This window comes from Octodon degus, unplaced genomic scaffold (genome assembly GCF_000260255.1).
Source record: "Octodon degus isolate 3935 unplaced genomic scaffold, OctDeg1.0 scaffold00164, whole genome shotgun sequence".
NCBI classification, from domain to species: domain Eukaryota; kingdom Metazoa; phylum Chordata; class Mammalia; order Rodentia; family Octodontidae; genus Octodon; species Octodon degus.
In genome coordinates this window covers 663,201-674,752 of record NW_004524740.1, presented here as the reverse complement: position 1 = coordinate 674,752, position 11,552 = coordinate 663,201, and the positions used below count along the sequence as shown (strand labels likewise).

At 43.8% G+C, this 11,552-nt stretch overlaps 1 long non-coding RNA gene across 2 annotated transcripts; it reads left to right on the top strand.

The window, feature by feature from the left end:
- The first annotated feature begins 6,608 nt into the window (after positions 1-6,608).
- LOC111813111 lies at positions 6,609-10,147 on the top strand. 2 transcript variants are annotated; one of them, XR_002818446.1, is made up of 3 exons: positions 6,609-6,758; positions 9,109-9,198; positions 9,639-10,147. It is a non-coding gene; the product is annotated as an uncharacterized LOC111813111 (long non-coding RNA). The 2 variants fall into 2 exon arrangements; XR_002818445.1 differs by having other exon boundaries at positions 9,028-9,198.
- Positions 10,148-11,552: the final 1,405 nt, after the last annotated feature.

The window sequence follows — 11,552 nt, the reverse complement described above, 5'->3', positions numbered from 1 at the left end:
TCATAGACATTTATACCACCTTGCACAATGTCAAAATTCAAAAGTCAGTTGGTTTCTAATTCCTTTAAAAATACTTTTAGATCTTCTGGAAATTTTTTTAATATTCTTTTCACTCCTGGATTTCTAACATTTTACCAAAATGTATCTCATGTCCTTTCTTCATTACCCCTTCAAGGCCCTCAATTCACTTTTTTATCTAAAGATACAGCCCTATTTTTAACTCAGTTTTTTTTCATTTCTTCCATCCATTCAAACTGTTGCTGATTTCTGGAGCAAGTGGTAAATATTGGGCTTCTTATTCCTACTCTTTGGGTCTTAGCTTGTCTCTCACATTTTGTATTTTTGATCTCATGCAACAGAAAATTTTTTTGTAGTTAGCCAATGTCCTTTTACTATTTATCAAGAATTCTTTATTGAGCTCAGATTACTTTTTTTCCCAGTAACTTATTATTGTTTTGTAGATGTAATGTCTTCTTAAATCTTTCTGAGAATAAAATTGTAAGAGTATTTTCTTTTCTGGTTTCTTATTTATTTTGGAGTATTTCTGATCATCTTGATTCTTTTTCTCTCCCATACTACTAGTAATTCTTTTTTTATTTTTTTAAATTTTATATATTTAGTACAGGGTCTACAGGGTCTCACTACACAACTCAGACTCAGTGATCCTCCTGATTTCAGCCTCCCAAGCACTGGGATTACAGGCACATGTCACTGCACCCAGTCTCAGTCACCATCTCAGCGCACCCCAGGGGTGGGGCTGGCACAGCATACCAGGGATCAAATCCTGGTCCCAGCACCTGCCTAGGCAGCTGCTAGTTATTCGTAATATCTGGTCATTATTGATCGCATGGTTATACTTATAAATGAAGACTAATTAGAAAGTATGGGCTTTCTCTATGGTTTTATCAGTCTCTGTCTACCATCTTCTTCCCTGAATGGAAGCCAGACTCCAGGTGAAGAGGTAGAGGCTTGAACAGGAGAGAACTGAGGAATAAAAGGTCAAGCACAAGTGTATATAATCTAAACTAGCATCCCAGGTAATTCTTATGCAAGGTGTCCTATCTTGCTTAGAGTTGCTTTTTAAAAGGTATGTCTAGGAGCTGGGAAGACAGCGTGATGGTCTAAGAGCCTGCCTGGCAAGCCCAAGGTCCCAAGTTCTGCATGCTGAGCTGGCCCTAAAATCAGGCATGATGGCCCATGCTTGCAAACTCAGCACTTGAGAGGCTGAGGCAGGAGGATCACTGAGTCTGAACTCTGTAGTGAAACCCTGTACTAAAGGAATATAATAAAAAATAAAAAAGAGGCATAGGTAAATAGGTAGGCCAGGTAACTGGCTGACATGTACCAAAGAAGACTTCCTCCAGAAGTGCCTTTATCTTCTTCTGTGATGGTACTGAGCACAAGTTCAAGTCCCTAGGTCCCTGAATTTAAATATAGGCTCTGATTAGAGGAGCCCTGGCTCTGGTGGGGGACGGGGAGTACAGGGTACAGCAGTCAGGCTCCTACTAAGGTTGTTGGCTTACTTTCTCAGGGTATAATGAGACAATTAGATGAGGCTTCTTGTCATTGATCAGAACTAACCCAAGCAACTACCCAATTCTCACTGTGGCCTATTTTCTCATTCAACATTCCCCCTCAGCTGAAATCTTCCCTTGTTATTTAGAGAACTGGGTTTGTAGCTTTACTGTGCATGTGGCTGTCTCAGAATGGGAGCTGGTAAGGTCACCCAAACCAGTTTTGTTCTGCCAGCACTAACTGATCTGCAGGGCAACCAGAATCCTGCTGAAAAAAACCATCTGTGTGAAGAGCCTTCGTTCTCACTTATGTAAACGTAATTCTTCAGCCCTTCTATGATTGGCAATGGTCTCCACTCATTCTCTTGTTGCTGAGACACAATATCCGACACCCACAACTTAAAGGGGAGGGTAATTTTGGCTCAATGTTTCAGGGGATTGTTTTTATGGCCAGGCAACTCCAAGACAGAAACAGCCTGGCAGAGAGATGCACTAGACCACACTAGACTGCACCTTGGCAGTCAGAAAGCAGAGAAAAGCAAGGATCACTGGAAGGAGGTATCACCTTCCAGCTAAAGGTCCCAGTGATCACCTCCAAGCAGGCCTCACCTCCTAACAGCAAGTTAACTCTGAATCTATAAGTGGGTTAATCTTCTGGTAATTATAGCACTCCCATCATCCAACCACCTTTCAGAAGTTCTCCTCTGAACACATGAGGCTTTGGGGGGCTATTCCAGATCTCAACTATAGTACCCATCAAATGGATCCATGTTCTTTAATATAGATCAGAAATATTTAACCTTATGATGAGTCCTTATCCTTCTTTACTCCTTACTGGTACTGTGAATGCAATTTTACTTTTTATGTCTCTTCTATCATCTAACTGGGTTAGAGGCTAAGACACTCAAGAGTCTAGACTTGATTTTAGTTCATTTATGACCTTTCCCACAGCCCTTACTACTTCCCTTAGTGCTGCTGAATTCAGAAATTTGAGTTAAAAAATCAGCCCATTGAAGTTTAAAGATATGTCTGGGAAATGGCAACTCACAAACTTCTGAATTCTTCAGCAAGACCTTGTTCCACAGACTTAGAGCAAATGCCAAAAGGTTGTTGAACTAAAATTGTGCTAGGGCTAAGTGAAAGGTGTTCACTCACTGGCTCACTAACAAGTGAAGTTCTTAGCTCAGAAGAATGAAATAAAGGACACCAAGTTCCTGAGCAATGTGGCTTCCAGAGGACCCAGTGTTCCCCTGTCCCCTTGTTACAGCAATGGCCACTCAGCAGAAATGAGAGGTGAAAGCCTAGATTTCCTTTTCAAACCAAGCATCTGGCCCCTCACGGGAGATCTCTGAGGTACTGGAGGCGACGAAGGCATATCGTTTCTAGGGAAACCACACAACACTCTTTTCACAGTTCCTCAAAAACAGTATGTCTTATTTTGCTTCATCACCACAGAGTACCCTCTGCCAGAAATGCTCTCCTCCTAATGCTGCCCAGGCATACTGCATCCAGTCTTGAGGATGAAGTTCAGGGCTACCATGAAACCTTCCCACATCATTCCAGCCAGAGATTCCTACCTTCTTCTCTTTCAAATCCTAAAAGGAATATTTATTGTCATATGATTATTGATTGTGTCCTAAATGTTATACACTGTGCTAGGCATTAGAAAAACCGTGGGAAGAGAGTACACCACATTGCTGACCACCACAAATATTCCAATACACAGAAAAGACTGAAGAATAGGATTGAGTACAAGAATTAGGTACAAGAATTACAACTAATTCATCACTATATCTACAAAATATTGCAATGTTTGCAATTGCCATGCTATAGGTGAGACTGTTTATATCTGGAAGCAAACAGACTGACACTCAGCATCTCCATTCCCTAGTTGAGCTGCCCAAGAGCTGAATAGCTCAAAATACTGAAATACATCAGTTAGAAAACTATTATAAACAAAGGCTTCTGAAACCTTGTAAGAGCTATTGGAAGAGATTTCACAACACAGATTGCTAGATGCTACCCCAGAAATCTGATTCAGTAGGATTTAAAAAGGGCCAAAGAAACAGCATATGATATTGGAGTAAAGAGAAGGGATGTGGTCACTAACCTTCTGACACAGATGATATGTGCTTTCCATCTCTTTGTCATTATATCAGTACCAGATGTCTTGACATTAGACATGAAATGTGGGTGGTGGTACCTTATAGCATTTCCAGAAGTGGTTGCGAAAATTCCCCAATCCTCCTATGCCTTTCCTCAAGCAATCTGAGAGATCTTGTGCTAGAAATGGTGGTACAAGACCACAGAAAGACCCCTGATTCCTGACTGAATGCACAGAACAACTCGTCCTGACACTCATACCATCATCTCACTGCTGAGCCATATTGGACGGTGACACATTCAGAGATAAACCTTCATTCTCATTAACCCCCTGAATTGTTGTTAGTGTATGCACACTGACAAGGGTAGAAATTTCCATCCCTTCTTTACCTCAATTTCATAACACTGGAAAGGTAAAGGGATAATCCTATAAAGCTCTTGGCTACAATGTGGCAGGTCAGCTAACATCCATGACAATAAAATAAACATTCTCTTTTCCCAACTCATATTCTTCACAGGAACTTGTTTCCTGAGATTTCCCTAATGACAACTGTTATCATTTGAGGAGTTCAGTCTTATTATAGGTTATAACAAATACCGGAAATGTCTAATTAATGACTGTTTTCACATGTAAAATTTAGCCATTTCCTATAAAATATACATGTATACACATAGGTCAACTTATGTGTTCATTCTTCTTTTAAAACATGTATTTATACATCACCTACTATATGCTAGACTTTATGGGAACTAACAAAAATAAATAATCCATGTTTTCTGTCTGTATGATTTCAGGTAAGGAGAGATTAAACAGTTATCCAGCTGCAATGGCAAAAAGGATAGAAGAAGTACCCCCAAGAACAGCATGGTGAAGGCCACTAGACTAACAGACCATAGAGGCAGGATCTGTCCTGCACCCAATGACTGAGTGGATATGAGCAAGCCACCGGGTCTGTTTGATCCCCAACTTCCACCTAATGCATGGTCACTTTATTTTTTTCCATAATTTTATTGAGAAACAAATAGCAATGAGACAGTTTCAAATCAAATTGGTAAGACAGTTTCAATAATTAACACATTGCATACTCTCTTCCTAGTGCTTATTTGTTGTACAAGATGCAGACATGATATCCTATTTACATACACTATTACAACAAATCCCTCTATTCATTAAGAGAATGTAACTATATATCTATCCTAACCATTTTAAATACACAGATACAAAATGGAGATTCATCTGTATCCCCTTTTTTGTTTAGTTCCGTTATTTGAATATTATAGGTGTGTTAACTCAGCAAAATATTCTAAAAGAGTCTAGTAATCCATAATAGTATTGGGTCTTCCGCTTCACTGGCAATGCCAGAAATTGTTGACCTGAGTCCTCTACAGCTCAACATAACAGCATGGCTTTACTTCTTATATTTCGTTTTTATACTTTTCTGCTGGATGGTTAAGACCAAGGTAAAGCAGGACCTATGCAACAAGAGTTGTAGCTTTTGGGTCTGATAAGGTTAGTGAAATCCCCTCAGGATTTATCCTGAGATCCTGTACCTCAGATTGTAGAACTTTTGTCAGTGTCAGCCATGTGGATGAGTCACGGCCATTGCTTGGCCAATGTGCTCTCTGTGAAAGCCTGAGAGAATGTTTTCTCTCCATGTGACTCTCCTTAGGCACACTCTACATCATCGATCACTTTCTTCTGTGGCCCATAATCTCCTTGATGAGAAAATTTGGGACATTACTGAGTTACATGATGTTACAGTACAAGTTCTCATATGTCCTGAGTCTTAATTGACCTTGGAAGGCTTAGGGCCAAAATGTTGGCTTTCCTTGCAGCCCTCCTTTTTCTCCAATTTTGGTCTGCAAACTTAGGTTGTTAACCATCCAGAAGAGAAGCTTATTGTTATTACCATACAACTGCATGGCCAGTTTAGAGTAACCTAAGGAGTCCTTGCAGTATACAAGCCGTACTGTAACAGAAATCATGTATCTGACTGATAGCACTTCTTCCTAATGGGCCTCAGCATGGCTGCAAACAGCACCCAACACAGCTCTCCAGTCCACCACTAATCAATGAAATCGATAGCTATCTTGCACTAGGCTTTCTCTAAGGTTCCCCTCAAATTTCTCTATAACAAATGTCAGAGCAATAGCCCCAAAGGTATCTATTCCTTAAACTCAGAAAGGGATAAAGCTAAAGACTTGCTAGAGAATCCAAGGTAGCCAGGACTTTTGGGAAGGGCCATGTGAGGATCCCATGTTTGTTTAAGGCACACAGACTTAGTTTAGAGATGCAGTGACTGCATTTGAACCCCAGATCCACCTATCAGCCATCAAATCTTGGAATCTGCTTCTGCTTCTCAGCCTATTTCTTCAACAAGAAATTTAGACAGACTGAATCCTTGTAGAGATCAAGTGACATTCACAAAGCATTTGGGACAGCAACTAGTGTGTGTGGCGACCATTACATAAACGAGTTTTTTCTGGACATTTTACTACTTCTTCACCCCAGAGTGTGAGGTGGATAGGGATGAGGACGGAACTGCAGGCTCTGCTTCAGAGTTAAGTGAAGATTTCATCATCCTAATCAGTATGACCTGACTTGGGTTACCCAGACCTCATCTCATTACCCCAAATCCCCTTTGGTCTTCAGATGAACAGCTTCTGAATCATCAGGCTCCACACAGCCTTGTTCTGAGGCCTGGAACCGGAGTTAGAAACAAAGCACATCCCAGCCTTGAGCTCGATGGCTAAGCTGAAGACAGTGGGCCAGTGTATGAGGCCTATGCCTACAGAAAGGCTCATATCCAGAGGACTTCCCTCTGGGGATGGGAGGCAATTTCCGCCCTTCAATCTTGGCTCTCCCTGCTTCCTTCCCACCAACCTCTATAAACATTCAGGATATGAAACTCTTAAGGCATCCGCTCCTCTTCCACTTCCTTTCAAAATCTTAGTTCTCTTATTATCCTGCCTCAGTGATCATTTCTCAACATTTCCTCACTCCAGGAGCCTAGAAGCCCCCAGCTAGGCCAGCTTTTCTTCTCCAGAAGTGCCAGGAGATGAAGGTCTCCATGGCCACTGTCTCTGGCCTCCTCTTCCTCATCACCGTCACCCTAGAGACCAAGACTAAATCCTCCTCATGTGAGTGAAACACTTTATTTTCCTTCCACCCTAATCCCTGTGGGAGAAAGAAGGGTTAAGGTAGCTGGGGAGGTGAGGGAACCTCTAGAAGGAGTTGTGCATCTTCTTAGACCTGCCTCATCCTCATCTATCCCCTTAGGGTCATTAGTGATGCCAGCCTGTCTCTCTAAGCCCTCAACTCCTCTCTACTGCATAACTGTGACCCAACCATTAGAGAACATTATCCCCAGGGATATGAGCCTTTCAAAGTGATTTTATATACTGGCTTCCTCAGCCTTGTGCCCAGCAGCCTCTAGCATCAGCTAGCCCTGTGCTGGACCTCCAGCATCTCACTTCACCCATAATACCATATTCCAGTAAAATCATTGTCACTCATTGGTATCCCCTAGAAGAGTTATGATAGTTAACATCAGAAGATATCTAAAAAATCAGAAAATAGCTTGGGTGTGAGAAAAAGAGACTCAATGGTTTGGTGTCTGCTTGGATGCCCTTGTGATTTTTTTTTAAAGGATAAGCTGCCTTTATAGGCCATAACCTTTCCATTTTTATCTCGTTTCCTTTTCAGAAACTCAAGAAAATGTAAATCGTTGTTGAAATAAAGTTACTCTAAAATTAGCAGGAATCTAGACAGTCTGGTTTGCCTCTCTGAAAAGTCATTGGTCAGCTGAGATGACCATACTGAGGGAGTCAGGTCCCTAAGTGGGCTTGGGACCAAGGGGTTCCTTAGTCCATTTGTTGGATAGAGAAGGTCCTACCTGGAATGGTGCTGGATAGCAGGGATCAGACCTTTCTCTTTCCACACAAACGTCTGGTCACTGTGTCAGCCTCAGTGACCTCAGGCCACCACAGTGCACACTCACATTTCTGTCCAGCGTAATCACATGACATGCACAAATCTGATTTCTTTTTTCCCTCCATAAGCACAGCAGGTACTGCTTTAGAAAGAGTCACTGGCTTGCCACACCCATCTCACTACCTCCATAATACTACGTTCAGGTGACATCATTGTCACTGCTTGCCATCCCCTGTAAGAGCTAAGCCATTTCCTAAGTTAGGAAATAGCTGTAAGATCACCCAGTCCATGAAATGTTTTCTTCAAGAAAAGTCTCTCACAGAAGCCAGTAAGTAAAACTGGAAAAAGGCCTGAAGAGAACACAATCTTAAAGACACCGCTCTCAAATGTAGGGATGCTTCCCTGAGAGCCCCCAAACCCCCAAATGCTCAGGAAGCTCAGTATTAAAACCACAGACCAAAGTGTGTCAGACACCGTCTAGGCCGCCTTGCCATCTAGTACGCCAGTCCTTCCATCAAGGTAAGGCCCATGGCCAGCCTGGGCCTTTCCTTCAAGGCCATTATGGGCTGCCAAGGTCTTTATGGGCTGCCAGTCCCTTACCCTACAGGAAGCCAGGCATCATGCCAGGCTGGGGGATGCCTGTCTTGGAGGCTTTTCAGGTGGGGTGGCAGATACCAGCCTCAGAGTGTGACTATCCTGTTCAGTGTGCTTGGGAGCCAAGGGATTACATGGTGGCTGTGGTGCCAGGAGGCTGCCATCTTGGCCTCCATTTCTGGTCACAGCTACAGAGGCTGGGCTGGGGCAACTGGTCTGGCTTCATGCATGTGTAGGCTCAGGGCACTGCATCCCTGCGATCCCCAACAAAACCACCTCACATAGTGAAGAAAAGAAGGAGGGGCAAATAGACACTACCCCAAGACCATACTTATGGAAAAAACTGAAAGGGAAAGCAAAATGGTTCCAGTAAAAAGAATGTAAAAGTGAAACTGGGTTAGAATTTGGGTGTCCTGACTCTAAGGTCATTGCCCTCAAGGCTTGGTGTCAACATCTTTCCCTTTCTGTAGGTCATAGGTTTGGTGGGAACAAGATGAGAGACAGGAAGATCTGGGTCTGGTTCCCAAATGATACACCTGCCAATATCTGTCCACATTTCTTATAAATACTCCAAAGAGACTTTTCTTGAGTAAGGCATGAAGGTTGCATAACCTTAGCCAACTCACTAGACCTCTCTATGAATCTCTCCCCCAGAGAAAGTTGTGCTTGCTGAGCAGCCCTAGGTTCAATGCTTTTCATCCCTGGAGTTGAAAGTCATCAACCCATTTGTGCAGGAGAAGTTGAAGGAAAGGAATGGGGAGGTTGATGATAAAGGAGGGAAAGAGGAGCCAGAATATTGTGGAGAAGGAGAAGACTGAGTCCCTCTGAAGCCATCTCTCTAACTTCTGTGAGGCAATTTCCTGCCTCTTTCTCTCTCCACAGTACTCTTGGATTGTGGAAGAAGCTGGCAATATGGGCTTTAATGAGAGGCCCCACCTCAGTGTCCCCAACATTTTTCCTCAGGAGGCCCTTTCCACCCAGTGGAGTGCTGCTTCTCCTATATTACCCAAGCTGTCCCACGTCATCAAATCATGGACTTCTAGGAAATGAACAGTGAGTGTCCCAAACCTAGAGTTATGTTGGTGGAACCACATGCCACACTGGGGGTCAGGGACTAGTTGGACCTGAGGAGAGGAAGCAGGGAAGACATGGAAAGGAACCCAAGACACCTCCAGGTGTGTCCTGGAGAGGCAACTGAGTGATAATATAGAGACTCTTTGAATAAAATTTGCAGAGTCACCTGGAAGCTGGCCCCATGGGTTAGGGAGGCATCAGGGAAGGGAGGAAAGGTGTGAGGATCTTTCCTGATGGAAACACAGGCTAAGAACTCTGAGGAGTAAAGAGCACATCTCTCAGAGGAGCCTGGGCCTGAGCTACTTCTGACAAAAGAAGGTCAATGTCAGTGGGGAATGTGGGAAGGCAGGAGGAAGGCCAAGCTTTCTTCTGGCTTCTGGTCACCTCTGTATGTAATCCCTCTCCTTCTTCTTCTACAGCTTCATCGCCAAAAAGGGCCATTCTATTTGTGCTAATCCCGAAAGTGAGTGGGCCCAGGACTACCTGAAGGACCTAGAGGAGAACTGAGGGATCCAGAAGTTCCAGAGGGGCACAGCTTGGTGACCTAAAGAGAAGAAAAAAGGCCAAGGCTTCCTTCACTGGCCCCCCAGCCCAGAGTTACCCTCCACAAGCTGCCCTACTTTGAATTAACCACAATTCATGTCTTTCCCTGCCCTCATTCATTTCTAGTGAATTTATCCACTGGCAGTAGACATGGGATACAGTGAGCCCAGCGTGGAGGTGGCACTCTTAGCCTCAAGCCTCACTGTGTAGAACTTTTACCAGATCTTGGTGGAAAAAGAAAAAAAGGTCAGGCCTGTGCTGGAGGTAGTGGGAAGCTAAGCAGAGTGTGGGAAAGACATGGAGGGTGCAAGTCACCCCTACCCACATTAACAACATGTATCATTCTGTTAGTGCTTGGCACATGCCAAGCACTCTGCTAAGCAGTCTGTTTTCACCACATTATGTGAGCTTCACAACAAGAATAAAGCTAGAATTTACCAACTGATTTTAGAGGTCAATCTTCATAAAGCCCTCTCCTCAGCAGTCAGACTTCAGATTCTTCTGCGTGTGCATGTGAATGAGTGTGTGTGTGTGTGTGTGTGTGTGTGTGTGTGTACACTTTTCCCAGTGTGTGTGCTTTATCTTCACTGCTCTTGGGGATGGGAATGGTTCATGCATACCTTTACCTAGTCCTTTCCTCCATTTGCATACACCAGCTTATACTATACTGCTTTCTTTGCATCATCCATGAGGTCTAGCAGAAGCCAGACAGGTACTAGGTGCAAAGGAAGAAAGGAAATGAGAGAGGGAAGGAAAGGGGGAGGGAGGGAGGGAGAAGAAAGAAAATGAGGAGAGGTCTGTGTTCCAAGAACAGGCCCTCAAACCTAACTCCAGGGTTCAAGCAGAAGCTGGTTTACTTGGAGTAAGCACAGTGGCCATAGTGAGAATCATAAGCACTCTCTCCTGGCCTCCAGCCTTTCACAGGGAGAGGTTGGGGCTGTGGAAAGGCTGAGAGGGGACCAGTATGCCAAAGGCACAATGAGACATTCTCACATCTCCTCATCTTCATTAAACAGAGGTCAAGGGTGTGCCCCACATACACACCCTCCCTAGCCTAGAAAACCACAGCTGCACTACCACTGCCTGCCTTGAACTCTCCAGGACTGGTTGCATCATGTTTTAGCTACATATGAGCAGTCATGCCAAGTGGCAAGTTTCCTAAGTCTCTACATTTTTCCTTGTTCTGCCCCCACCTCCTTTTTCTCTCAACTAGTGCCACAGTTTCCCTGTACCTCTAAAGCTCACATTCTCTTCACAGAAAACTCCTCTATATTTTCTCTCACTTCCCTCATGGCTGCCTGCATCCTCAAACCAGGTCCTGAGGAAAATCCAAAGACAGAAGATGACATAAGACAGATTCAGCCAGAGAGCCAGATGGGCAGAAGGGGAAGTCTGGAGTATATGTCCTGATTTTCCGGCCCACCATTTCATGCCCTTGCAGGTCAATATTGACCACAGTTGGAGGCTAGATGAACCTGTACTTTTGATACCCAGAAGAAATCACCTAAAAATCGACCCAGAGTCCAGGGTCCAAAAAGATCAATAAGAATACTGATAAGAATACTGACAAACCAAGTGCCTCAGCAGTGAATCAGCGGCACTGTTTTACTGAAACATTAGTAGCACGATCTGTGACATAAAAGAGTGAGTTGAAACATTTGTCCCTGGGCTAGGGATGGGGCACATCCTTCTCAGAGGCCACTAGACCCTGCCTGTGCTTCAGTCTGTGCTGCCTCCAATCCTGTGTTATGCTCACTTGTCCTAAGGCCAATTACCAGAAGGAAACTGAG